The sequence below is a fragment of the Lepidochelys kempii genome, chromosome 7 (genome assembly GCF_965140285.1).
Source record: "Lepidochelys kempii isolate rLepKem1 chromosome 7, rLepKem1.hap1, whole genome shotgun sequence".
NCBI classification, from domain to species: Eukaryota; Metazoa; Chordata; order Testudines; family Cheloniidae; genus Lepidochelys; species Lepidochelys kempii.
The window spans coordinates 23,947,015-23,971,987 of NC_136386.1; the positions used below are offsets into that span (position 1 = coordinate 23,947,015).

The 24,973-nt window shown below is 42.1% G+C and overlaps 1 protein-coding gene and 1 long non-coding RNA gene across 3 annotated transcripts in view; both read left to right on the forward strand.

Moving 5' to 3' along the window:
- LOC140914176 (uncharacterized) lies at positions 1–8,839 on the forward strand. Its single transcript, XR_012159787.1, has 3 exons — positions 1–114; positions 2,239–2,344; positions 8,625–8,839. It is a non-coding gene; the product is annotated as an uncharacterized LOC140914176 (long non-coding RNA).
- Positions 8,840–10,330: 1,491 nt separating this feature from the next.
- The window catches only part of RAB7A (RAB7A, member RAS oncogene family), a 31,751-nt gene continuing 17,108 nt past the window's right edge, over positions 10,331–24,973 (forward strand). Inside the window, exons 1-2 of one of the 2 annotated variants that reach the window (XM_073351398.2) lie at positions 10,331–10,468; positions 21,646–21,725. The gene's annotated coding sequence lies outside the window, so the exon portion shown is untranslated. The remainder of the gene's footprint in view (positions 10,469–21,645; positions 21,726–24,973) is intronic. The other variant, XM_073351397.2, reaches the window with a different exon arrangement.

The following is a 24,973-nucleotide window of genomic DNA, read 5'->3' on the forward strand; positions in this document are numbered from 1 at the left end:
GATCATCATGGACAACTCACCTATACCACTGCCACATTGATAACAGATGTATTTCGTGAAGTTTGTGTTGTCCTTTTCTGAAGCATTTGGTATTGGTCAATGGACTGATCCAAGGTAACAGAAGGGCTGTTAGGATAACCCCATTGTTTGCAACAATGAGACAGTAGGCAGGACTCCACAGAAGATGCTCCCATGTGGCATGTTCCCCATATTCTGCATTCTTTGGGCTGTCCTTTGGGCGATGTGGGCTGGATGTGGCACTTTTCAGAGCCTAATTGCTCTTGGATTGACAGCAGGAAAGGAAAGGAAAACAAGGAGAAAATCCCAGGGGATATCTTTCCACCCAAACAAACAGGGAGAACAAAGAAGTATAATTTTCAATGTATTTTATTGATTTTGTCAGCAATTTGGAACCATAAACTACAGTTTTGACATGTAGTAACTGAAGCCTTACAGATCACCTTTAACAGATATGTTTAATAAGTCAGCAGCTTTTCAAAGAGCATCACTTCAACTTGGTAGATCAGTGTTTCTGAAGCAGTGGGTCATGACCTCAAAGAGGGATAGAAAAGGCAATCAGGGAGCAATAAGGCACTGAAAAATGTATTACAAACTAAAGCAAAGAATATCTCACCCACACCCCCACAGTCCCCGTACACTCTTGAGTTACCTTCAATACTGAGTTACCTTCAAGACCAAGTAATCTCTTTCAACCGTTCGAAACACACACACAAATAAATGACACAAGCGTATCATTATTACCACCGACACCTTATTTGCTCTTACTTTTATAGCAAATGTAAGGGGGTTGTGAACATTTTTGACTTCGTATAAGTAGTCAACAACCTGAAAAGGTTGAGAAACACTGCAGTGTAACAATGGCAGATAGGTATTGGACACGTATGCATGGCCAATGGCATGTAATTGCAGCCTCTCTCTCCTTGCTGAACCTGTCAGGAAGGTATTTTGAGTATGGGAGGTTAAATTGTGCCTTCAGATTTGCTAGCAATTCCCACTGACTTCAACAGGACTTGCATGTGTGTATCTAAGGACAGAGTTTGTTCCATATAGTGCACCTCTGGGAATCTCCAAGGTACTTTTTTTCAGCTCATAGTCTCTGAAAGGATGCCTTTCAGCACTGAGACTGTGATCTCACATGACAAAATCAATACTGTTATTAAGGAATAGCAACATGACAAAGTCCACCTGTCCCATGAAAGATTCAATTTACAGTGGTCACATAGCACAATGCACCTGTCACATGAAGCATTCTGGGTATAACAGCACCATGACACAATCCACCTGGTTCAGGAAACATTCCAATTAAGAGTGGTGATGCGACTATTCCACCTGCCACACAAAACATTTTGGGTGCAATAGCAACATGACACAATCCACCCATCACACAAAGCATTCCAGTTACAATGGCCACATGCTTTTCTTATTTTCCAGTATGTACTATCTAACCATATTACCTTGGGCTGTCTTGTACCCATTTGAGCTGTTGGACTGTAAGTTATTTGGGGCAAGGACTTGGTACATTATCTCTGTGTTATCTGTCTACTTATCTGGCCCCCATCATGTAGAATTTGAACAAATATGTACACCCCTACCTTGTAAATATCATGTCTGCTTACAGTGCTATATAACAATAACAGGCAGAATCTACTACATAGGTTACCTGCGGCAATAGCAAACACTTTACTGAAAAAGAATGCCCTTTACTATGTTTATAAAAGCATCACCTACTTACATGTTTATTGCATACACATTTGGTAATAATGTCTACAAATACACCATATCAAATACCTCCCTGTGTACTTATCTGGATGACTTCCTGTATTCATATACAAGTTTTTCAAAGTGTCTATATTTAGACAGATGTGGCCTAGGAACTCCAAGGTTCTAATTCTGACTTTGCCACTGACTCACTGTGTGACCTCAGGCAAGTTACTTCACCTCTCTGTGACTTTGTTTCCCCATTTGTAAAGTAGCTCCTAGGCACTTGTAAAGATTAATTATCTAATATTCAGCATGGGGTGTAAAGGAAGGGTGTAATTCTTTCACCCTAATTTGCTGTATTACTAAAACCTCTGGCACACAAGAGAGTGTAAGACAGGAAACCATCACAATGTGTTGCACTGGGAAATCTAAACCTAATAATTTCACTATATGCTGATGTATATATATATGATCTATATGATGATAGACTCTTATATGTTAAATGCTCTCTTTTAGATACTACACATACTCCTAAAAATCATTTACTCCAGTCAGTGGTGACTCTTCTATGTAAATGTGTCTCAAAAACCTTTGGAGAGACTTCCACTGAGATGAATGTCAGGTAAGTATAACTGTTTGGGTATTTGGTTTGCTCAGAGAAATTTAGAGTTGACAGGCAAGATCTTCAAAAGGAGGAGCCTAAATTTAGGTTTCTAAGTCCATATTTAGGGCCCTGAATAAGTAGCCTGATTTTGATACACTGAGCAGCCAGCAGCTCCCCTTAGGAAAGTATGTTCTTTCCCCTTTCTATCAGCTAATAATTGCTTCCTCACCCTATCACACTTCCACTACATTAACAGAAACATGAATAAAAGATCTGACATGAGATAAGGTGATTAGAACTGCTGTCAGTATTTGGTGTCAAGTGCTCAAGCACTATACATTATTAATAATATAATACAATTTTCTCAAATTTTCCAGGGAAATTTTTTTAGACAGTGGAAAGATTTTAGGATTCAAACTTTGTCAATGTAATGTTATTGGAGAACAATTTAATATCCCCAAAACTCACTTCTTTAAGTTCTTTCTGTTAGGACATTTCCTAGAAGAAGAAACTAAATTGAGAATGTCTGATGTGCCAAATTTTCAATCTTTTGGAGTAGATACTCTCCAGAGTAACCATCACCCAGCAGTAATTCATTTCTGATAGGGAAACATTAAGGGTTAGGATGAAAAAATATTAAGTGAGTGAGGGATTTAAGAACAGTATATACTTATTCGCAAAAAGAAAAGGAGTACTTGTGGCACCTTAGAGACTTTTTACTTGGATTTAAACTTGGAGAGTGGTCAGTTTGGATGAGCTATTACCAGCAGGAGAGTGAGTTTGTGTGTGTATGGGGGTGGGGGGTGTGTGAGAAAACCTGGATTTGTGCTGGAAATGGCCCACCTTGATTATCATGCACATTGTAGGGAGAGTGGTCACTTTGGATGAGCTATTACCAGCAGGATAGTGAGTTTGTGTGTGTGGTTTTTGGGAGGGGGGTGAGGGGGTTAGAGAACCTGGATTTGTGCAGGAAATGGCCCAACTTGATTATCATGCACATTGTGTAAAGAGTTGTCACTTTGGATGGGCTATCACCAGCAGGAGAGTGAATTTGTGTGGGGGGGTGGAGGGTGAGAAAACCTGGATTTGTGCTGGAAATGGCCCAACCTGATGATCACTTTAGATAAGCTATTACCAGCAGGACAGTGGGGTGGGAGGAGGTATTGTTTCATATTCTCTGTGTGTATATAAAGTCTGCTGCAGTTTCCACGGTATGCATCCGATGAAGTGAACTGTAGCTCACGAAAGCTCATGCTCAAATAAATTGGTTAGTCTCTTAAAAAAAAAATAATAAGATGCTCAAATAAATTGGTTAGTCTCTAAGGTGCCACAAGTACTCCTTTTCTTTTTGCGAATACAGACTAACACGGCTGTTACTCTGAAACCTATATACTTATTACAAGTGGTCAGATACCTATGAACAAGTCCAGAGATCTTCCATGAATAAAGGATACGTGTATTAACAGAACATATGACACAAACAATAAAGACCGCAATGAGAAATGTAACAAGCATCAAGCTGAGACCAGAAGGGAGGATATTCTGTTATTATTAGTATCCGTACAGCAGGATAGATGGTCATGACTTTTACAGACAAATCGAGAAGACAGGAACTGAGGTGTACAGGTTGTAAGGAGCCCCTATGAGGTACTCAGAACTCTCACTGCTATAGAAGTCAATTGGAATTGAGGGCATTGTACACCTTGCAATAAGTACTCAAAACCACACTAGCCCAGATCCTAAAACCTTATGTCCACAGGCATTTCACTTAAATCTGCCATTGTTGTTGTAGCCCAGTGTAGATCCATTGATGGTAGCCACACTGAAAGCACTAGTGCTGACTACTAGCTCTGCATTCATACGGCAAGCAGGGATTGGACAATATGGTGGTGAAAAGGAAGGTGACGAACCTACAGTAGGTTCCACCAGTGGAATTGCATAAGTGGTAATGCAACATTGGAAGATTTTTAAGAAATATGCTAGTGAGGTCACAGCTTCGATTAGCCAAAATGAATCAAAGGATGACAAATAAAGGATTGTGTTGGGAGAAAACTAGACGACTCCAGAGTTACAAAAGTAAGAGATCTTGTGTTCATATCTTGTTGGTTCCTCTTTTTTTTTTTTAGAAAGTTAAAATATTATAATGTTAGTTTGAGGAAGTCAGTCAGAGGGTAGAGGTTGTGGAATTGAGATTAGCATTGGAAAGCTAGTCAAGAGAAGTGAGTCGTGAGGAGGGATTTGGAGGAGGGGAGTGAGGTTTCATTGAGAAAGGTTAAATCTTTTTTTAGCTGGTGCTGAATATTTCCAATAGTCACAATCCACAAGTCTGTCTCTTCCTTCTCGGTGGGTCAGGCTAAACATCCAGGGAAGTTCTTGAGAAGCTATTCAGTGATGTACTGAAGCAAAGGATTGCAGCCATCTGAAGGAAGGCAGATTAGTGTGTTCTGGAGAAAAAAAATGAAAATGAGCAGAATTAATCCAGTCTTTTGATAAAATATGTAGCATGTGCCCAGACATGGGCTAACTGTAGGCCAGCATCTTTGTAATCCTCAGAATTTTGTACATTCAGACTGTGTTATAGAACTAGGGTCCAGAATTGGACTCTTAATCTGCACTCCCTGTTTAAGGTCAGATCTTAACTGTGGAATGCCCCTAAACTGTAGCTTCATGCTATCTAGCATTGCCTGAGTATCTAGTTGTAGTTTTTTGTAGAGATCTATTTTAAAGTTAATAAACAATTTATACAAACAATAATTATTTAGTATTTGTAAAGTGAATATTATGATGAAAAGTGCATTATAAATATTAGGGGGCTTATTCCTTCACCCACTTACTTCCCTGGTCCTTCTCGCATGAACAGAGAGCAACAATACCCAAAGTCCAAAGGTGCAAACAATTCAATGTTTATTGGGGTGAACTTCCAGCAAGCATGATTCCAGTTTCCTTCCTTAGTGTCCCCCTTCCCAGCTCTGACACCACAGAGCCTTACACCTGTGTCCCTGTTCCCATTCCTGCCCTTAGCCAAACATGATTCTAATTTCCTTGCTCCCATTCCCTGTTCCCATCACCCCACCCCGCCCCCACCCACTTCCTGATTGACTGCAGACTATATAGTAAAACTTGAGTTCTGCTTAGCTATACCTTAACCAATCATTTTCCTGAAATTTAACTAACCAATCCTAACATATTGTAACATGATTATGTAACCAATTATATCTCACCACCTTAATTAGTTTACACCCAGCAAAATTAATTATACAGCAGACAGAAACAATCACAGAACCAGACAGAGATTATACAGACAAACAATAGCAAAGTGACAAAACAATACAGAAGTGAGGATTTCACATCCCAGCTATTGATAACTGCGTTCTTGCCAGACAGGATGCTATCAAACTAAGTTTCCTTTTACATTTTCTAGGCACTTCCCTTTCTCTGGAGGTGAAAGGCACTATCAGGACAGTATTGTATTCCTAACAGCCCAATAGCACCTTATTTCAATGTGACTAGTTTGGAATGTGAGGATGTGACTGGTCGCTTCCCAGTTTATGGCTGCCTCAGTTGCTTAGCCAAAGGCCTTAGCCTAAGAACAGGGCCGCAGACTGTCACAGTAAGAGAAGGCCCTTACACCGGCAGACAGTGATTTTGATTCTTTCTTTTATATCTCTATAACTAGCCAAGTGATAAGAATACATCTAAATTCTTAGAGTACAGGCCTTTACAGACAGGCCTGAATATCTATATCCTAACACTAAATGCAGGCACCACTGAGAATTTAACAGATTTACAGCCAAAAGCACCAACTGAATGTCTAATACCATGTCATGAATTGGAATTCAAGATACAACAGGGACTGGTCCATTATATTGAGATAAGATTAGATTTAGATGGACTTTTCTTCTGATTCTTCTATTAAAACGTTGAATATGTTCTAATATGCTATGACATTCCAGGGTGCAATCCAGACCAGTGGGGGGGGGGGGGGCTGTCACCATCTGCCCTGTAACCTGTGGTGCCTCACAATGCTTTACTGCAGTAGATCCCACCTGGGTAGCTCATAAACAGCCTGCCAGCATGCAGGTAATACTCTGAGTGTCTATCTATAGTTGCAGCCTGTCCAATACATGCCCATCACACTCTGGCTTTCACCAGTCTCGATTACCACCTGCAGGATGACCCCAACACACTCCCAGTCCTGGATTTTCCCCCAAAAACATATGTTCTGCACTGTCCAGACCTGTGGTGGACAGAGCATATATATTCTGTCTCTTGCTCCTCTACAAGGATCAAGATACAACTTGCTCTTTTAAATGGACTTACCTACACAGTTCACAACACTGGAATTGTTTTGATTAAAGAATAAAATAAGTTTATTTAACAAAAGAAGATAAGATTTTAAGTGAGTACAAGTAATGAGGCTTTGAGGTCAGAAATGGTTACAAGAAAAATACAGATAAAATACTTCCTATTACTAAACTTAACAAACTAGACTTGGGTCAGGGTGGCATTCTTACCACAAGTTTTTCAGTAGCATTGATGACCAAATTTTACGTCTGGATCTACTCCCAAGGCCCAATGGCTGTTTCTTTTGTCTTCTTAGTTGCAAAAAGAGAAATGGACAGGGAGAAATAACTCAAGGTGTTTTTGCCCTTCACTTTTATAGTTCAGTCACCCTTTGAAAATGCATTTTCCTGAGAGTGACCCCTAGATAAAATTCTTTTCAGCTGAGAGCAAGGAGATATGGAGTCTGGTGGGAGAAGAGATGTTATGCAGTTGCTGTTCACCTCTGTTTGCTAAGCTGCAGATCTGTTTGTCTCTTGCCTTACCCCCCTTAAATGCCAAAGAATGGCCACTTGATAGGTGACGGCCCATAAGCTTTGATGACATCCAACTAGACAAACTTGTCCTTTGTCTTTGAGAAACAGGTGAACCTACTTCCCAGACTTGTCTGGTAAACACACTTCAGTCGTGATTTCATCTTATGTTCATAACTTTACATGTAATGATGTTACATACATTTTGCCATATTATTGACCAACAAGTTATTCAGTTTTCAAAGTATACTTTACAAGGCATATTTTGTACAAAGATTAGTGTGCAGGGTATGAATACATGGTGCATTCCATCACATATGCATTCCTCCAAGAAAAAATAGCACATTGTCTACATTGTCTGGTTTACATAAATTGGATTGTATTGATACATTTACTCTTATTTGCATTGCTAAAATGGAGAGAATGAACTATCTTGTATAGCATGAAAAAGGAGGAGCCATATTGAAACAAAAGGCATGGAAGGAGGCATTATAAGGGATCTCACATACTATTATATTTAGTTGGAGTAGGAAGTTGGATTGTTTGTCACATGAGGAACAGGACAATGGTGGAGGAATTCTTATTTCCTAATGTGGAGGGATTTAGTGTATGGAGTGTGTTGATGTGTGAAATTGACAACCAGATGTCAGGCAATTATTAAAAGGGACACAAATCCACTAACCCCTGTGAGACCACTGATTTCCCCAATAACATTTTTACCTGGAAACAACTGACATTTGGTTTCAAAATGATCCACTTTTTAAGGTTTTGATTTTGTTTATTCTCAAACAAACTGGTCTGTCAAGAAACACTGACTTCCTAATAGGCTATGAAAACTATTTGTGCTGACCAGTCACCTTATCAGGATTTCCACTGCATTGCACTTTTTATTTTAACCTACACTTGTTTTCATTTTCATTGACAGGTGGTGTCAATATGATGCACATAGAATAATCATGAGGCTTCAATCCATACCTGCATCTGACTTTATAGTTGCATCTTTCTTCTTTGATTTTTCTATCTTTCAATGTAACTGTGATGTTTGCAGCAAGCTGTGGCCCTTACATATACAGCTCCATATCCTACTCAATGACAAAATTCCCATTCACTTCAATGGGAGCAGGATTGGGCCATGTTAGTCTGATGAGGGAAAGCATTACCTGCAGGGATTAGCAAAACATGATAAGAGAATATTGCATGGCAGAGCTGCTGATCATACAAAGGAAGAAATAAAGCAACATCCCAGCCTTGTGTTAGGTTTTCTCTAACGATGCATAAGAAAAATATCCCATTTAAAATAAATGTGTTGCACTTTTGCCAGAACTCTTGTGCTCCACAGAAGGCAGAATTTTCAAACACTGAATCTAGCTCCTCTGAGTACTGTATAGAAAAAAAGGAACCTTTAGAACTGGGCGAGCAGCACCTTATAGCCTGTCAGTAATGTCTGTTCTTTGCACACCCAGCATTTTATGGTCTTTTTTCAGGAAACATACAGGTGGAGATGTTGAATGCTGTGCCCCAGTTTAATGCTGTAGCCACTGCATGTCTGGACTCTGTGATAATTCGGCTGCACAGAGAGGATGGCACGAGTACCACAGCCAAAGCAGTGATGCACCTTCATGAGTTCTGTCCTTGAGCTTTTCCCTAAGTCTTTCTTCTTTTGTTCTATGAAGCATCATCATAATAAACAACACATTGTCCAGCACTTTCCATCCAATAATTTCAATGCAGTTTATAAGCATGAATAAATTAAACAATGCAATCCCCCTGTGTGAAGGGTCAGTATAATTAATACCATTCAATAGATGGAGAAATTGAGGCACAGAGGAGGTGAAGATCTTGCACAATCTCACACGTCAGGGATAGAACCTAGTGTCCTGACTCCCCATCCTCTGCTCTAAAAAGCTGATCCAGCTCCTGTTGCAGTCAACATTAAGACTTGCATAAACTGCAGTGGGCTAGATCAGGCTGTGAGATCCCATTCTCACATAAACCTAGATCTGAGCCTATATAGAGAACTGCATACAAATGATGAGAGATGGGATGTAATGAAAAGCAAGTGATCACAGTGACATTTTGCACATATCTTGTTAGTTGTATGATTTTTGTTTGGATGAGATTTTGAAGGGGATAATTCTCAATTACCCAACTTGTTCACACTTCCCTGAAAAAGGTGAGATTTGAGGAGACTGAATGTGGTTGCATGCAGGCTTGGAGGAGTTTCAGTAGTTGGGGGCCCCTGTGGAGGAAAGCCTAGAGCTGATGAGGGTGGGAGACAAGCATAATGATGAGAGATGGTCATGTGGCTTGGGTGGAGTGAAAAGGGTAAAAAGGGAACAAAAAGAGCAAGTGATAGAATGAGGGGCATACAATGTATTATTGCAGAATATAATTGTATTGCTGATGCATACATGAGACTTTCAAAGGACTGTATAAACATCAGCTAATTAACAGTGTGGATGTATCTATTTTATCCATCATATCTGTCCTTATCCATCTTTTCTATCCCACTAATCTGCCTGGTCACTCATCTATCCATGGTAGGATGACCAGACAGCAAGTGTAGAAAATCGAGACGGGGGTGGGGAGTAATAGGAGCCTAAACCATGGTATTTCTAGTGTGCCCTTAACCCCAATGACTAAAGGCTTGGTGACATAGGGAAATTCACCAGCATGCTGGTACTGCCCTAGTTATGCAGTGTAACTACCCCTGGGCGGACACATTTCGGGGTGCATCCACGTGGGCAGGGATACCACTATAGCTATGGTGGTGCGACTGCACCCCTGTAGCTGGGCCCTCAACTTCCCCCAGGCCCTTGCAAAAGCTGCAGTGGTTGCTCTTCCCGGAGGGCCAAACCCCCCCACCGCCGGAGAAGGGACGAGGAACCCCGTGCCGGGCAGGCCTGCCACAGCGGGCTGAGCCGTGCGGGGCACTGGGCCGGGACCATGCCCTCGGGCGGGCGGCTCCAGGGCACCGCGGGAACCCACGTGCCTCTCGCCGAGGGCCCAGGCCCCAGGATGTGCACGTGACACGGAGAAGGCGGGGCTGACTCTGACGCTCCACTCAAGGGCCTGGAATCCAAGATGGCCACCCAGGTGACGCCAAGACGACCGTGCTTGGACATGTGACGCGGGTCCAGCGGGCGACTGCCCCACGCCCTATCCCGTGCGTGCTGACGTCGCAGCGCTGGATGGTCCCGTGACCGGAAGCTGGCCAGGGAGAGGCGGAAGTGAAAGCGGAGAGGCTGTTGGCCCCATTAAAGCGGAGCCGAAGGGAGCGGAGGAGGAAGCGAGGCTTGGAGCAGGTGTCGCGGGGCTATTGAGTGCGGTGAGTGGCCGAGTTGGCAGGGCTGTGCGGCTCTCTTCCCTCCGGGGCAGGGAGGTGGGCCTAGGACCGTGGCCTACGGGCTGCTTCCCCCCTCGCTCGCACTGGGGCTTTGTGCGGGGGGACGACGGAGGCTGGAGGGGGTCCTCTTGGGAGGGGCTGGCGGGGAGGCTGTGACTGGGCAGAGGCAGCGGGCTCTCGCCGGGGTTTGTGTTGGGGGCAGTGTGTTGCTGGCGCCGGGAGCGTCGGCCCGGCGCTGCGAGCGAAGGAGGTAGCGGAGCTCGCTCCCCGAATCGGAGCGGGCGGGGGGGGGGGCAGCTGCTCTCTCCCCCTTCTCTCTCCTCCCCTTCCCCCCCCCCCACGTCTTCTCAGCCTCGGGGAAGGCAGCCGGCTCCACCCTACTCTCTCTGAGGACGGAGAGGCAGAAGGTCCCGGTATCTAGCTCTAAAGCGAGAGGAGGGGCTCTGGGAGGCGGTGGCAGCGGGGCTCCTCCCTTGTTGGAGTAGGAGGGGGAGCGGGCCTGTGAGGGGGGGCTTTCTCTTCCCAGCTGCGGGGACTAATGGGTGGGAGTTGATGGACCCGGAAGCTTATTCCTTTGTGTCTCATGCTGTGCCAGAGGAAGGGGCTCTTCCCTGATACTGGGATTTGCGTGATTGAGAACTCACTGAGCTCGGCGTTGTGGGGCTGACAGAAGTGGCATGTATGAGGACTGAGACAGGCTTAAGAATTTCTTTCTCTCAGTCCTCCTGTGTAACAATGAAGCTTTCTTAATGCTTCAGAATCACTAATAAGAAAACTGATGTTTTGGATATAAACCTTTCCTGATCAATATGGATGCTGTAGCTAAGTTTAGTTCTTTTTTGTGGAAGAGGCTATCCCTTCAGCCTTTCTAGCTGTCTGTATTGTTCATGTGTATTGTGGTCTCCATGAAAATCAGTAAGAGCTCAATTAGGATTCAGGATGAAATTTATGATAGGAAAGGTGTGTTTGTTTTTTTCCCCCCTCTTTGGTCACACATAGCTACCATATTTTGTCATCAGATTCCTGCAAAGATTCTGGAGAGAAGAGGGGGACAGCTAGAGGCTAAGAATATGTGATCTTCATAAAGAAATACTATAATTTGCTTGAAATATTACTCAGTGGACATAATTATCTTACTAGCAGACTGCCCTTAGTATAATTAATAACAGGACAACACAGACAGCTGAATAGGCTGGCAGTTATTGTGCAAGTAACTTCTTTGCATGTGTAAAGACTGATCCAATGATAGAAAGAATTAAACTAGATGCTAAAGTGCTGTAGACTGCAATAGTATCTTATGGGGGTAAATTAAGCATGATGCAATGCTAAACTTTTTAAAATATATAGAAGTTAAGTTAATGAGGGACTTAAATATGAATGAATACCTAACTACTAGCATAATGTATTGGTTTAGCTGTATCTTAAAACAAATTCTGATCATACTGACTTGTTACTAGCTTTTTAGCTCAAGGCTAGTTAGTTGGAGTGTGTGTATACACACACACATGTCTAAAACTCTTTAAGACAAAGTGCCTTGGTAAGACATAAAAACTTGAGTCAAACAAAGGCCAGCATGTTTAACTGTCTCCCTTGCATAACTTTTTGAAAACTTTTCCTGGTGGAACAAAGCTGCTATAACATAAGGGACTGTGTGCAAACATGTCAACTGAAAACAAGGTGTCACAAATTCCTCCCGAACAAGAAGGAAGCTTTTTGTATGAGAATTATAAGGGTTAAAGACTTAAATAAGACTGAAATATCCGTTTTTATGTCACTAACAACTCTATTGCCATAATGTGTCTATAGTGAACTGCTACCAAACACTAACAACTCTTCTGTGCTATGCAAATTGCAACTCAATCTCTTACTTGATAAAGAAATGTAGATGGGGTAATAAAAAAAAGTACATAACCCAACCCGCTCTACTAGAGTATCTGAATTCATTTGTCAGGTTATGGCTTTAAGTAATTTTAGAACTAGGAGTCTTTAAGGTGCCACCAGACTCCTTGGTGTTTTTGTGGATACAGACTAACACGGCTACCCCTGATACTTAACATAGAACTCTTGTTTACAGCCAAGACAGCTAGTATTTGATTTAAATGCTTTACATCTCAGCTTGGCCTGTGCACTTTAAGCATGGCTGTCTGGAGTGTACTAACTCTTGTTTATAATCTGTTGGAGTGAAGTTTGGTTAAAGTAGGTAGGCTACTGTGTATTCACTGTTTAAATCAGTAGTTCTGCCATGCCCTCATAGGAAGAACGCATATTCTGTCTTTCCCTTGTGACTTCAGCAGCTGACTAAACACATGACTTGCTATCAACAAACTAATAATACTTTGTCTAGATTTGGTGGATACTTTGCATTCTGAACTTTTCCTAATAAAGTATAATGCTTAAGCACTTAAAATGTAATCCCAAACTTCTCTTCCACATGCACTGTTATAGTCTAATGCCATTCCAGGCTTCTAGTTCAGAAAGGTACAAGATTGGATTAAGTTGTAAAGCCATACAACAGTCTTTAGCTTTGTCAACAAGTAATCTACTGCAACTGCGGAATCTAATATATGAAGATCTTCAGAAATTGTAATCAATTAGGATGATCAAGAAACACTTCTCAAATTCTTAAAGTACAATATAACAGATTGTTATTTCTAGAGTACTAATCTACAAAGATGCTTAAGGCAGAACACTAGATATTGTGAAGCATGGCTTAAAAATACACTAATGTAACTGGTCACACTGGAACAGCTCTGAAATAAATCTAACTAGATTCTCCACAGCTGTTGGGGTTTTTGGTGTGTTTGGTAAGTCAAAGTGGGTTCTGTAGCTCAATGCCTATTTGCTTTTGGACCATACTCAAATGTCCAAGGACAAGAGTGCTTTTGGACTCTGAACTTCAGTAGCAATTTTTATTACATCGTCTTGTGTGGACGTCTCATGTGACTACCTGTCGGGAACAAATTTATGGACAAAACTTCTTTGGGGAGAGCCCATTGTTGTGTGACACGATATAGATAGCTTCAGTTTCTAACTTGTATTAGACTCTATCTCTCCTCCTGGGGTAGAGGAGAATGTCTCTTCCTAGAAAATTAAGTTGCAGAATATTTGCAAATGTCATGCTGTGAAACTTTACCAGTCCAAAGGTAAGACACTGTAAGATGCAATTAAGTGGGGTGTACACAAGACTGCCTACTTAACTGCTATTGGAAGCAGTTGTTCTGACAGACCCAAATTGTTTTGATGTAGGTGGCCTACAAAGCCTGGTCTAAAACTAAAGATTAAGGAATAAGGCAAAGGATGCCACCATACTACTAAGATGCAAGGAAAAAAAAACTACTGATCCTCTAGAATGGTGGTGGATTACTGTGTAGCAGGATGCCAAGAAACTTTAGCCTATAGTCAAAGCCCAAACTATACAAAAGTGCATCAGTTTAATTAAACTATTTTGGAATCTGTTAAAAGGTGAAGTTTACACTCAATGTTAAAGTCCAACATAGCTATGCTGGTTATTTCCTCCTACCCAGTCATACCCCTGGCTGATAGAGCTATGCTGATCTAACCTCCAGGGTAGAGACCGATAAGAATGCCTCCACTAACCTAACTACTTTTGCTCAAGGATGGTGTTTTTACACCAACTGGAAAACCTCCCTTCAGTCAGCATAGATAGCTACGCTGCCGTAATATAGACAGTCTATACTGGCATAGTGTCTGTAGTACAGACATAACTTTTAGTCTATAACCTACAGTATATAGACTCTGGTCTAGCTCAGGCTTTTTTGCCAAAACTTTGTGTTTATCACTGGGTCCCATTACCAGTGGTAGAATTCTTTCCTAGGTCAAAAAGCTCAGGGCTGTGACTTGCAGAAAGTAACACTCTTCCCACCTCTCCCTAAAAAGCTTGTTTTCATTATGCAGCCAAAGTAGGAAACATCAAGTGCAGCTTAAATTCAGTAGCCTGTACCAAGGAAAGCATGGTGCAGACAAACACTGGAGCAGTTGCAGTTCAGGTACAAGACTCTGAATTGACATGACTGGCAGAAGCCATAGAGCATTAATGGCTGTGCACAATAAACAACCTAGCATGCATTTTGGTGGTGGTGGTAGTAGTGATCTTCCGGCGCTGGCTTTACAGTTAAAAACTGTGCCCTAATCTGCTATCCAATGGCAAAGCTTCCTGAGGAACAGGCACTTAGCATATGAAGAATACACTACTTGTAAAAACATTGACTTCAAACACAACAATATATTGGTAATCACTACTGTCAACTATTGTTTAGTGCTTTCTTTCCATCTGTGGTCTTCTAAAACAATGATCTCTTAGCCACCTGCCTCTATTGTCAAGGCTAAACTTAATTTTTTCCTGTTTAGAGAATAGCCATTTTAAATTTAGCCTGGTCAACTTAAAGATTTTCTGTCTGGTCCTGTTAATTGCATAGTTAAAACTGACAGTTGATAAAATACTACTATCTTGCAGCTAAATGCTGGAATAGGGCATCTTTAAACAGTTGGAAGCATGACTTATTGGAAGCTGAAACCTGTCATAGAGGAACAAGTACATTTCTAAACTCTGGCTAAGAAAACCTAGTCAAGACAACATACAAGCACAGGAACCAGTAGGTTTCTAAGAAATACAGACAGCATGTTTTTGTCACATGTTGGATTTTCTTCCCTGATGTTCCCTAATTCAGACATCCTTGCTGATCTTGTGCTTTTTTGAGCAAGCAGCTCTTAAGGTTCACTTTGCTGCTACATTTTCTGCTCAGCACAGATCTGCCTCAGTGATGTCATTGTTGCTGTTAGCCTAGTGTTCCTGTGAGACTGCTCTATCGCTTCTACAGCCAGGAATGAAAAGTTCTATACATGAGGCAAGCTGTTTCTCAAACAGTGCTTTTGCTAATGCATACTTGCAGTGATGGTGAGGAAAGCAAGACTTTGTCAAGGCTACAGAAATGTCAGTTTATAGCTAATCTCATGACCTTGGGTTTTGTCACTGGGGAACCTTTTCTTAGGGAGCACTAGCTATTCTCTCAGTATAATCTTCATAAATGCAGCTTTCGGTGAGACAAGATTAAAGTAAACCTTGTACAAAACTACAACATAAATCCCCCCCTACAAACTATTTGGGGATGGTAAATGAGGTCTTTTTTCCGTACATTTTTATAAGGGATGTTTTTACATTGATTACCTCTTTATGGCAACAGTTTGCCTCAAAGACGATGTAGGGATCAAAGCAGTTGAGTTCCTGTCTCACTGCAGCAGTTTGAGTAGCTACAGGCCAAGTTTCAAGTAACAGGCCTCACCATGGATAATGGAGCCACAGGGCCAGAAGATGAAACTGGCACGCTACTAGCACTGCACTTTGTGTGCGCACACTACCTGTCTTCAGCCTCTCGGACTCCCTGATGGAGTGCAGCCCTCCATGTAGCCCGATAGTGGCATCTGCCCATGCTGCTTGAAAGTTTTCAAGTCCTTCTTGCAAATGTGTTTGAACCAGAGCTTAGTCAGCCCGGTGGTCTTGGAGCATCTGCAAGTCTCCATGCAAAAGATCCTTTGGAGTGACTAATACAATATTTTATGTAGCTACACTTGTAGCTTTCTCTAGGGTTTGGGTTATATGACCCATATTTAATTAGCTATTAATACTAATAGCTGAAATATTCATCTGATTTGAGATGGGCATGCATGTTTTTTGTGAGGTTTTTTAACATTACTGACAAATGGTGGCTGTTTTCCTAGGAAAACATTACAAATTCCTTGTGGTACCAGATTTGAGTGATTAAGCTTGAGGGAGCTGATTTGGGCCTGTAAATATAAGCAGTAAGAAACTGAACTGACAAACACCAAGGCTTAATTTGGCTAGTTTAAAATAAGCATTCCTGGTAGTCTGTGTTATATAGCAGAAAGTGTTAATGAAGGTTCTGTTACAGAATATCTTACAATTTTTAAGCAGTACATTTTATACTTGTGTACTAGGCTTTAGACAGGCTGGTTTATTTGGCTTTGGAAGGGACCGGATAACAATATTTCCATTCTTATTTTTTATTGTACAAGTTCTTAGATGCAGTTAATAAATATATCTTAGTACTGTTTGACTTAGAAGGAAAAAAATCAAATGAAGAAATGGGTAGCTGCTAGTTACCTAAGAACAAGATGCCTTCTGTTATGGCTGGGTCTCAATCATTCTCATTTAGCTAAATTGAATGCTTGGTTTTGGCTTTTTGCCAGTGTCTTGCATTGGAGCACACTTCTGCTGCACCTGAGCTAGTGGGGTGAGATTAGTAAAGCTGCATAGAATTAAATTGATTTACAAAGTAAATGACTCTGAAGCTAAAGATTTCTTTTCAGTAAGAAGTTACAGCTGTCCTTGTTCTGATATGTTAATCTTATGTCACTGGACCATTTCACATTAAGTTGCCGTGGCTTGCTCCAAACCTGACTACTTTCAGGAAAAATAAGTAGGACAAATAACCTTAACTGTCAGTGTAGTAACTCTTCTGGTGTAGCTGCAGGTTCAGTTCTGTATAGCTGGCCTCCAGATCCCTTGAAGGATACAAGATTACTCTTCTGAATAAATATAGTGTCCATGTCTTCCTCTGTGGCTTCATACTGCAGTAACTCCCCTGGTTCAAGTGACCCAGAGCAGGGCTTCTCTAGAATATACACAATGCAGCAAGGGTAGACCATTTAATATCAGGGTGTGGTATCTTACTCCACAGACTGGTAGAATGAGAGGTAGACACCCAAGTAAAAAAAGCCACTGCTGCTTAATTATACATTTGTTTCCCAGACAAACTCCTTCCTCTTCTAATTAAAAAGGGTTAGAGGGAGGGGAGAACAGTGAGTAACTTGAAGGTGATGTGAAGAGGAGTCAGTGCCCTCACTTTTGTCTAGGTGTACCATGCTCATCACTGTGGATCTGAGTACCTTATTTGCTTTGGAAACACTGATCAGATCTTCTATTTCCTACCATTAGAAACCTCAGTGTTTTGTAATGCTATCTTTGAGGCTTTCTTGAAATACTCATATGTATTTGCAGCCGTCTCTTCCCTTGAAGACTCATTGGATATGCCTTTGCTAACAATAGCTTGCTTAACTCAAAGGCCTGAGTCATAAATGGAAGGAATCACCTTTATTTCTCTCTCCAGTCAGGTTTCACTTCTTAGTTGGATTCTAGTCTTTAAGATAGAGGTAGACAACCCATGCATGTCATTGGTAGGCAGGCCAGCACAGTTTTAAGACCCTCTAGGGCCTCCTTTGTAGCATAGAGGTTAAATAGAAATTTCTTCTGTCATACTTCCACTCTTAAGGTACTATGCAGTGTTGGAAATCTAGAGGCTAAACTGGAAAGAAATCCAATTCCTTTGCAATAGATAAACACCTGTTAAACATCTCAGCAACTTTAATTCTCTGTAGTGTGAGCCTTCAACTCATAAAACTTTCCCACTGATGCTACCAGTTAATTTCTTCTAGTGAAGAAACTAGTGTTGACATGGCAGGTGGTGGTGAACACTCTATTGTCTAACACCACCTAAACACCAGGTTTTAACCCTCATGTTGGCACTCCTGCAGCCTTGTCTAATCTAGAAAGGGATATCCTATTTTCCATGGTGGTAATACCAACTGGTATAGGCAAGACCCTAGTGATGCTCTGAGGACAACTCTAATCTAGCCTTAAGGATGGATAGGGGCTCAGTCTCAGTCATTTTAGTGTTTGGTCCTGATTCGGCCTTCCTTAGGGCTTGTCCATCTGGGCAAGTGATATTAGAATATGCTAAGGTGTGAATTTAAACCAATATAGCTTTACCTGCATAATTCTCATGTAAGTACTTATTCCAGTATGACTTTTTTGTCTCTGGGGAAGGTGTTTAAGCTGAACCAAAAAAGGCCACTCTTGTACTAGAATAAGTGCCCACATGGGAGTGATGCTGGTAAATCTTCCTGCATAGAGAACACCATTAGCAGTAAACTTGACTCACTGCTTGGTCTCAAGATCCAGAAATGCATTCAGGAAACACTTTTACAAGATGTGGGAGAAGACTTGTGGGAAGTGGAGTCACCTCAGGTACTAAGGTGAGGGGTTTTGTAGAATACCCATTGAAGCAAAAAGCAGGTATTGGGTGCATTGTGAATGGAAGATTCCACTGGCACCTGATCTCTTTAAGCGTTCTGCAGGAGGAGGAGAAAAATGCCACCACCTGGTGGCATGGCAATGTACTGAGCAAGAACACTGCTGGTGAGGCTGACACTTAACCTAAAACTTCCTAGCAGTTTATTCTGGGAACAAGGATAGGGATGGGGACTTATTTAAAATTAGCTTCCCCACTAGTTCAAGGACCTGGAGAATGGGGAAGATAATCTCTTCTCACTAGAGGTAATCCAGGAGAAGGCGCTATCAAGGACTAGGAATAACATTGGAGGAGGGGGTGGAATCCTAGCACCTTTTCCTTCTAAGCAGCTGGGGCTAGGCTTCTCATTGGGTGTTCCTCATAGGGAGAGGCAAGGGTGGGGATGGGGTATGGCAACCCTTATCTAATATCAGAGTTTGTGCGTAGCCTTGCTAAAATTGCTCATTCTGTGTACCCATCCTAAAATTGCAAAGACTCTCCCTCACCCTTGTAAGATTCTTCTCCCATCAGGGAATGTCTACGCTGCAATTGGAAAAAAAAAAAAAAAAAAAAGCACTGAGGCTTGGAGCCAAGATCAGCTGGCTTGGGCTAAGGCTGCAGGGCTAAAAATTGCAGTGTAAACATTTGGGCTTAGGCTGGATCCAGGCTTGAGACCCTTCTCTCTTCTCTTCCCTTCTCCCCCCCCCCCTTGTGGGGTCTCAGAGTCTGGGCTCCAGACCAAGTCCAAACCTCCACGCTGCAATGTTTATCCCTGGAAGTCTGAGTCAGCTGACCTGGGCAATGGGTCTCTTACTGCAGTGTAGAAGTACTCTATCTTTTTGCCTCTGGCATATTCCATCTCATTGACTGAGACCTTTGAAATCTTGTTTGAAAACCCCCTGTAAAAGTTGTGCTGATAGACATCCCTTGCTGAAGAAAATCTTATATGGTGGCTTTCTTCAAAAGGAGTAGCTTTTATTGGTATTAACAAACCTAAGGATAGCAGTTGTAAATTTTTTGGATATCAGGCAAGGCTGACTTACAGCATTTGCTTTCACAGCGAGGGAGTTTCAGGTGATTAAACATGCTGAGCCCACACATGATGCTGTAATTTCAGGCTGTGCAACAGCCTGAGACAAGTACTGCTTCTATGGACACCAAAGAGAGGGAGCAATGGCAGTAGGGGAAAACACAAGGCCAGGAGGAAATAAAAATGTAATTGGCGATCTGAGTCAACATGTACAGAAACCAATCTGACAAAGGGACATCAACTTACATTATCCTGTAAACCAGCAAATTTCCCTGTTTAACTCAGTTTTTGTTTTTTTAATCTAATGTCTCAAGATTTAGTTTTTTGGGTTGGACAAGTCTGTCTAGTCAATTTCACTTCCAGGTTCAATGTTGAAATGTTTACAGTATCTCCAGTTTTTTTTTCCCCCTGTCCTTTTGGATTGCAAACACTCTTATTGGACTTGAGCCTTTAGGCTCAATTTTAGATTTAATGTCCCTAAAACTGCCAAATGCTTCATTCAAGCTTTCACTTTTACACTTGTCCATAATCCATAAGGTTATGATTTTGTCACTTTTTTTAGTAAGTCACAGGCAATAACCAGAGGTTCACAGAAGCCCATGATCTGTCTGACTTTTACTAAAAATAATGAGAGGGGGCACAGCTGATTTTTTTGCGGGGAGGAATGACTAAAGCCCAAGCAGAAGGGGGGGCACAATTCCCAGCACCCTCAGTGGCTGGGCACAGAAAATGTCATGGAGATCTCTGAAGACACAGTCCATGACCTCAGACATAATCTTATCCTTAATCCACAATTTTAACAAACATGCTCTGTGGTGCAGTTTTATATTTGACTCTAAAATAACTCAGACTTTTGTGCACAGCTAATATTGACCCCCCGCCCACACTGTATTTGGAGGGCAGCAGAAAGTATAATTGAGCCATGATATAATTTTGTTTCTAAACTTTCACAACTTTGAGACTAATCACAGGTGCCACGTCCTCAAGAATTCTGTAACCTTCAAATCCTGGGTGTCAGTTACAGGGTTAACTGCACCTCTTCTCTTCTGGTTTCTTCAAGTACATCCCCCTGGGGCCTCACACTGAAGTCTCTCGATATGTAGTCACCTGATTTCCACACCAGGCTGCAGCTGCAGTCCCCTATGCATCAATGATTTTTATCTTGGCAGGTCTGACTTGTGTCTAGGACCTAGGATTCTAGTCCCCTGTGACAGTGGTGTGTAGTAATGAAACGGACTTCTTAAAGCATAGTATTTAGAAGCAAAGCATTTTGGAGAAAGTGGATCTTAAGTCAGCCTGTATGCAGGGATACTTTATCTACTTACTGTCGACCACTCCTTGATGGTCACCTGATAGGCCAACAGCCTAAAGCAGAGGTGGGCAAACTTCTTGGGCTGAGGGCCACATCTGGGTGGGGAAATTGTATGCAGGGCCAGGGCAGGGGAGTGTGGGGTGTGGGAGGGGGTGCAGCAGGGGGCTCAGGAGGTTGGGGTGCAGACTGCAGGAGGGAGCTCAGGGCAGGGAATGTGCAGGAGGGGTTCAGGCTCCAGCCTGTCACCACTTACCTAAAGCAGCTCCAGGGTGGCAGCAGCAGCACCACTCTCAGAAGTAGCCGGCATCATGTCCCTGCGTGGCCCCTGGGGGAGGAAGGGGCACAGGGCTCCATGTGCTGCCCTTGCCATGCCTAAGTACCTCCCCCAAAGCTCCCATTGGCCATGGTTCCCCATTCCTGGCCAGTAGGAGCTGCAGGGGTGGTGCCTGGAGGCAAGGGCAATGCACTAAGACCTCTGGTTCTCCCCCCCCCCCATGGTGCCAGCCACTTCTGAGAGCAGCAGGAGGCCTATGGCAGCATGGGGGGGGCAATCCCGTGAGGCAGATCCAAAGCTCTGAGGGGCCAGATCTGGACTGCAGGCCATAGTTTGCCCACCCCAGTCTAAAGTCAGGTTTGTGTCTCTCCCCACAACCTATGCCATCTGTCTCCTCCTGAGATGGTGCTTTGACTGCTTTGTCCTCTTGATCTCTAGTCTCCTGGCCTGGCAAAGCAGCCTTGCAGCTTCTGACTGGAGCCTGGAAGTTAAGCCATTGTCCTGTAGCTCCCCCCAGTGTAAGTTGATTTTTCTATCACTATTGTGTTGTCATGCTTGCCTTTTTCTGTCAGTCCCCTGTCCCACCCCCTTCCCCCATTAAGCTAGTTTAATGTTTGTATGGGAAAGTCTAAATGTAATTTTATGAATACTATTTGTATATTTGGTATTAGATGGAACTGCTATGTATCTCTAACTTGTACACAAACATCAGTACTTGATATTTGGTATCTGGCAAATAACTATCAAAACAGAATAGTGAATAAAGTCTCTTCCTAGTAAAGCAGGAAATTAAAGTTAAATGTGTTGAGTACTAGATAAGACACCCTGCCTCAAGGAACTTACTAGATACTTGCAAGTAATTCTCTTGGGACCCTTGAAAAAGCTACGCTTTAGCATGCCTTACCCATGATGTACAGACAAACTGACACAAGTAGTTGTCCAAAGTGAAAAACCTAGTCCTGGCTCCCATCCTGGCCTCTAACTACTGGACTCCATGATCTCTTCAGGATATAATCTACTGAGAAATAACATCTTAAAGTAATGTTGTAGCCATGTTGAAAACTTGTCCCTTCCACTCACAGAAGTATCAGCTCACCCACATTGACTAAGATGACATTCCTTTAAATGTCCACAAGAAACTGGCCACTGGATTGACTTAAGATAGTGTGGCTGAATCATAAGTTACAATGGCTTCATTGCTGCATCTTTTCTGAGTATTGGCTTCTGAAACCTGGTTGGTGGAACCCTGAAGGATGTTTTACCCTCTGTAAAACAAAGCACTCCAGCAGCATGTCTTGCTATCAGCATTTCAAAAGCTGATAGGAAACTGAGGCTCTAGACTAACTGAAAATTGCAGTAATTTTAACCTTTCTCCCAAAACAAGTCCACTGATCACTTGTTGACCCATGAGGAGGAGCTGACTGGTCACATGGTGCTAGCTGCTCATTTTCAGCTGTATCTATGGGTGTCTAATCTGCAAAGAGGCTGGCTGCTCCTTGTTTCCAATTTCCTCTTTTTGGGACTGGAGCTGCCAGCTACCAATGGGCAGGGGGGGAAGAGCACACTAAAGGGAACAAAACAGATGGGTAGTAATATTTGAGGGGAGGTAGTCTTTGAAACACTGAATTAAAATGTGGCCCATATCAAATCTTAAACCCAACTTGGTGAAGCTTCTCAAATTATCAGCTTTCTCAAAACATGCTTGATTCATATTTTTGTGCTCCTGCTCATCAAGAGGTCTATCTTTGAAGTCCTAACTGGCAAAAGGACACTCAATTCTACAGAAACACACAGTCCACTTAAAATGCCATTAACACTTCCTGTAATTTGGGAGACTTAATTACTTTCATATACATCTGACAGGAAGCTGCCATCTGTTACTGCTACTATACAGATACATCTGAATGCATAGGCACCATCTGAGGTGCTGTACAAGCATAGTGAGTTCCTCAAGGATGGTACTAAATACTTAAGTGTTTGAAGAAAAGCTCAAAGTGAAGTAGTTTTGTGGTAACCATGACATAGTAAACACTTTGCTTGTTTAAGTTTAAGGAGCACTTCTGCATCCAAACAGTAGCTGTTGTTAACTGACTTAAATGTAAACTCAGGAGCCTCCGAAAGAAAGCTCTATCTTTTGGCTTTAGTTAAATGTGTAATTGTAATGGCATAACTTGTTCCATAAGGGAAACTAAGTCTAACTGTTGTAAATGATGCCTGAAGGGTACTTGCAGATGAACAGAAGGCATTTCCTTAACATGCCTGCAAGAAGTGTGTTTTGCTCTGTGGACCTCTGGACAACGTTCTCAAGGTAGCTTATAATCCATTTAAAAGTACTCTGTATGCACAGTGACTCAATAGGGTCAAGGAATGTTTGCCTGGCCAGAGATCTCTAATGCCTGAGTCATAACAGAATAAGCAAGGCTGTACCTAATGCTTAACTATGACATGCTATTCTGGGCTGCCAATTAACTGCATCCCTTACTGCATCAAATCATGTCATGTGGATCTGCTCATTCAGTTAGATTTCTTGTATTGGGCTCTCCACTTAATGGCATCAAAACTGGATTGATCATAATGGATACCACATCCTCCCCAAAACCTCTAAATGCATGGGTCAGACTAGCTGCTGTCGTCTTAACAAACAACCAGTTAATTAGTTCAATCACTAAATTTGCTTCATCTCTAAACCTTGTCTGGTTTAAGTCACACTAACCACCTAACATTGTTGCCGCAGAATTTAACCATGTGTAGTGGTAAAGGTTTGTCCTTTGACTGAACAGCTACCATCAAGTCTAGTTCTGATATCTAGTGTCAAATGAGCATCTGAACTTCAGATGTAATTTTTATTCACCAAAAGGTCACAATTTGCATTGGTTGGTATATGTTGAACCCATGGTGGACTTCACTTCCGACAGCACATTTCAGAATAGAAAAAGGCACTTCAGTTAACCCACCAAGTAGAAGTATTAAATTCCTGAGAAATTGCTTTCTTAGCTACCCAGTTAGCAGCAAAGTTATGCTGTTCTCTTGAAGTATTATAAATAGACCTCTTTCATGGGGGGAGGTGACCAGGCCTCTGGATATCTTGCCACTTCTAGGATGGAGTAGTGGGAAGTTGTCACATTTCAAGCTGAAAGAATGCTTCAGGACAATGGGTGTCTACTTAACTTAGATCTTTTATTCACAAAATCCATATGTACTCTTTCCACTTTAATTTCTCTTAAACTACTTTCCTTCATGCAGAATGTCATGACTGGTGAGTAATAGAAATCTCTTGAAGTGGATACCATCCTCTAAATGTTTAGCTCAACTTCTGAGAGGGAAAACAAAGACATTTCCCTACACTAGCCCTGGAGTGGAAGAGTTTCAGTATAAGCCTTGACTGCAAACATTTGCTTGTGAGGTTTTATTGGATCACTTACTGAAATACTAACTTCAAATAACCTGGCATAATTCCCAATTACTCTGCTACCAGGATATCTGCTGGGTCAAAGATCCCATAGTATTCCTCTACAAGAGCAGAGGTGTTCTGCTGGGCTGTTCTGGCCACATCAGCCAGGATGAATACCTGTACTGCTGTGCTTCCTAGCTAACAGCACTAATTAAATAGTGACTACCTATTACACTAGTTTCCTCTTAACTCTGTCCATTTTATTCAGAGGTATCAAAGAACACTTGTACTGTTCCATCTGCCCCACACATTATGATGGTCCTTTTTTCCTCTGCTGTTTAACACTTGCTCACCCACTATTTTGTGCATCCTAGC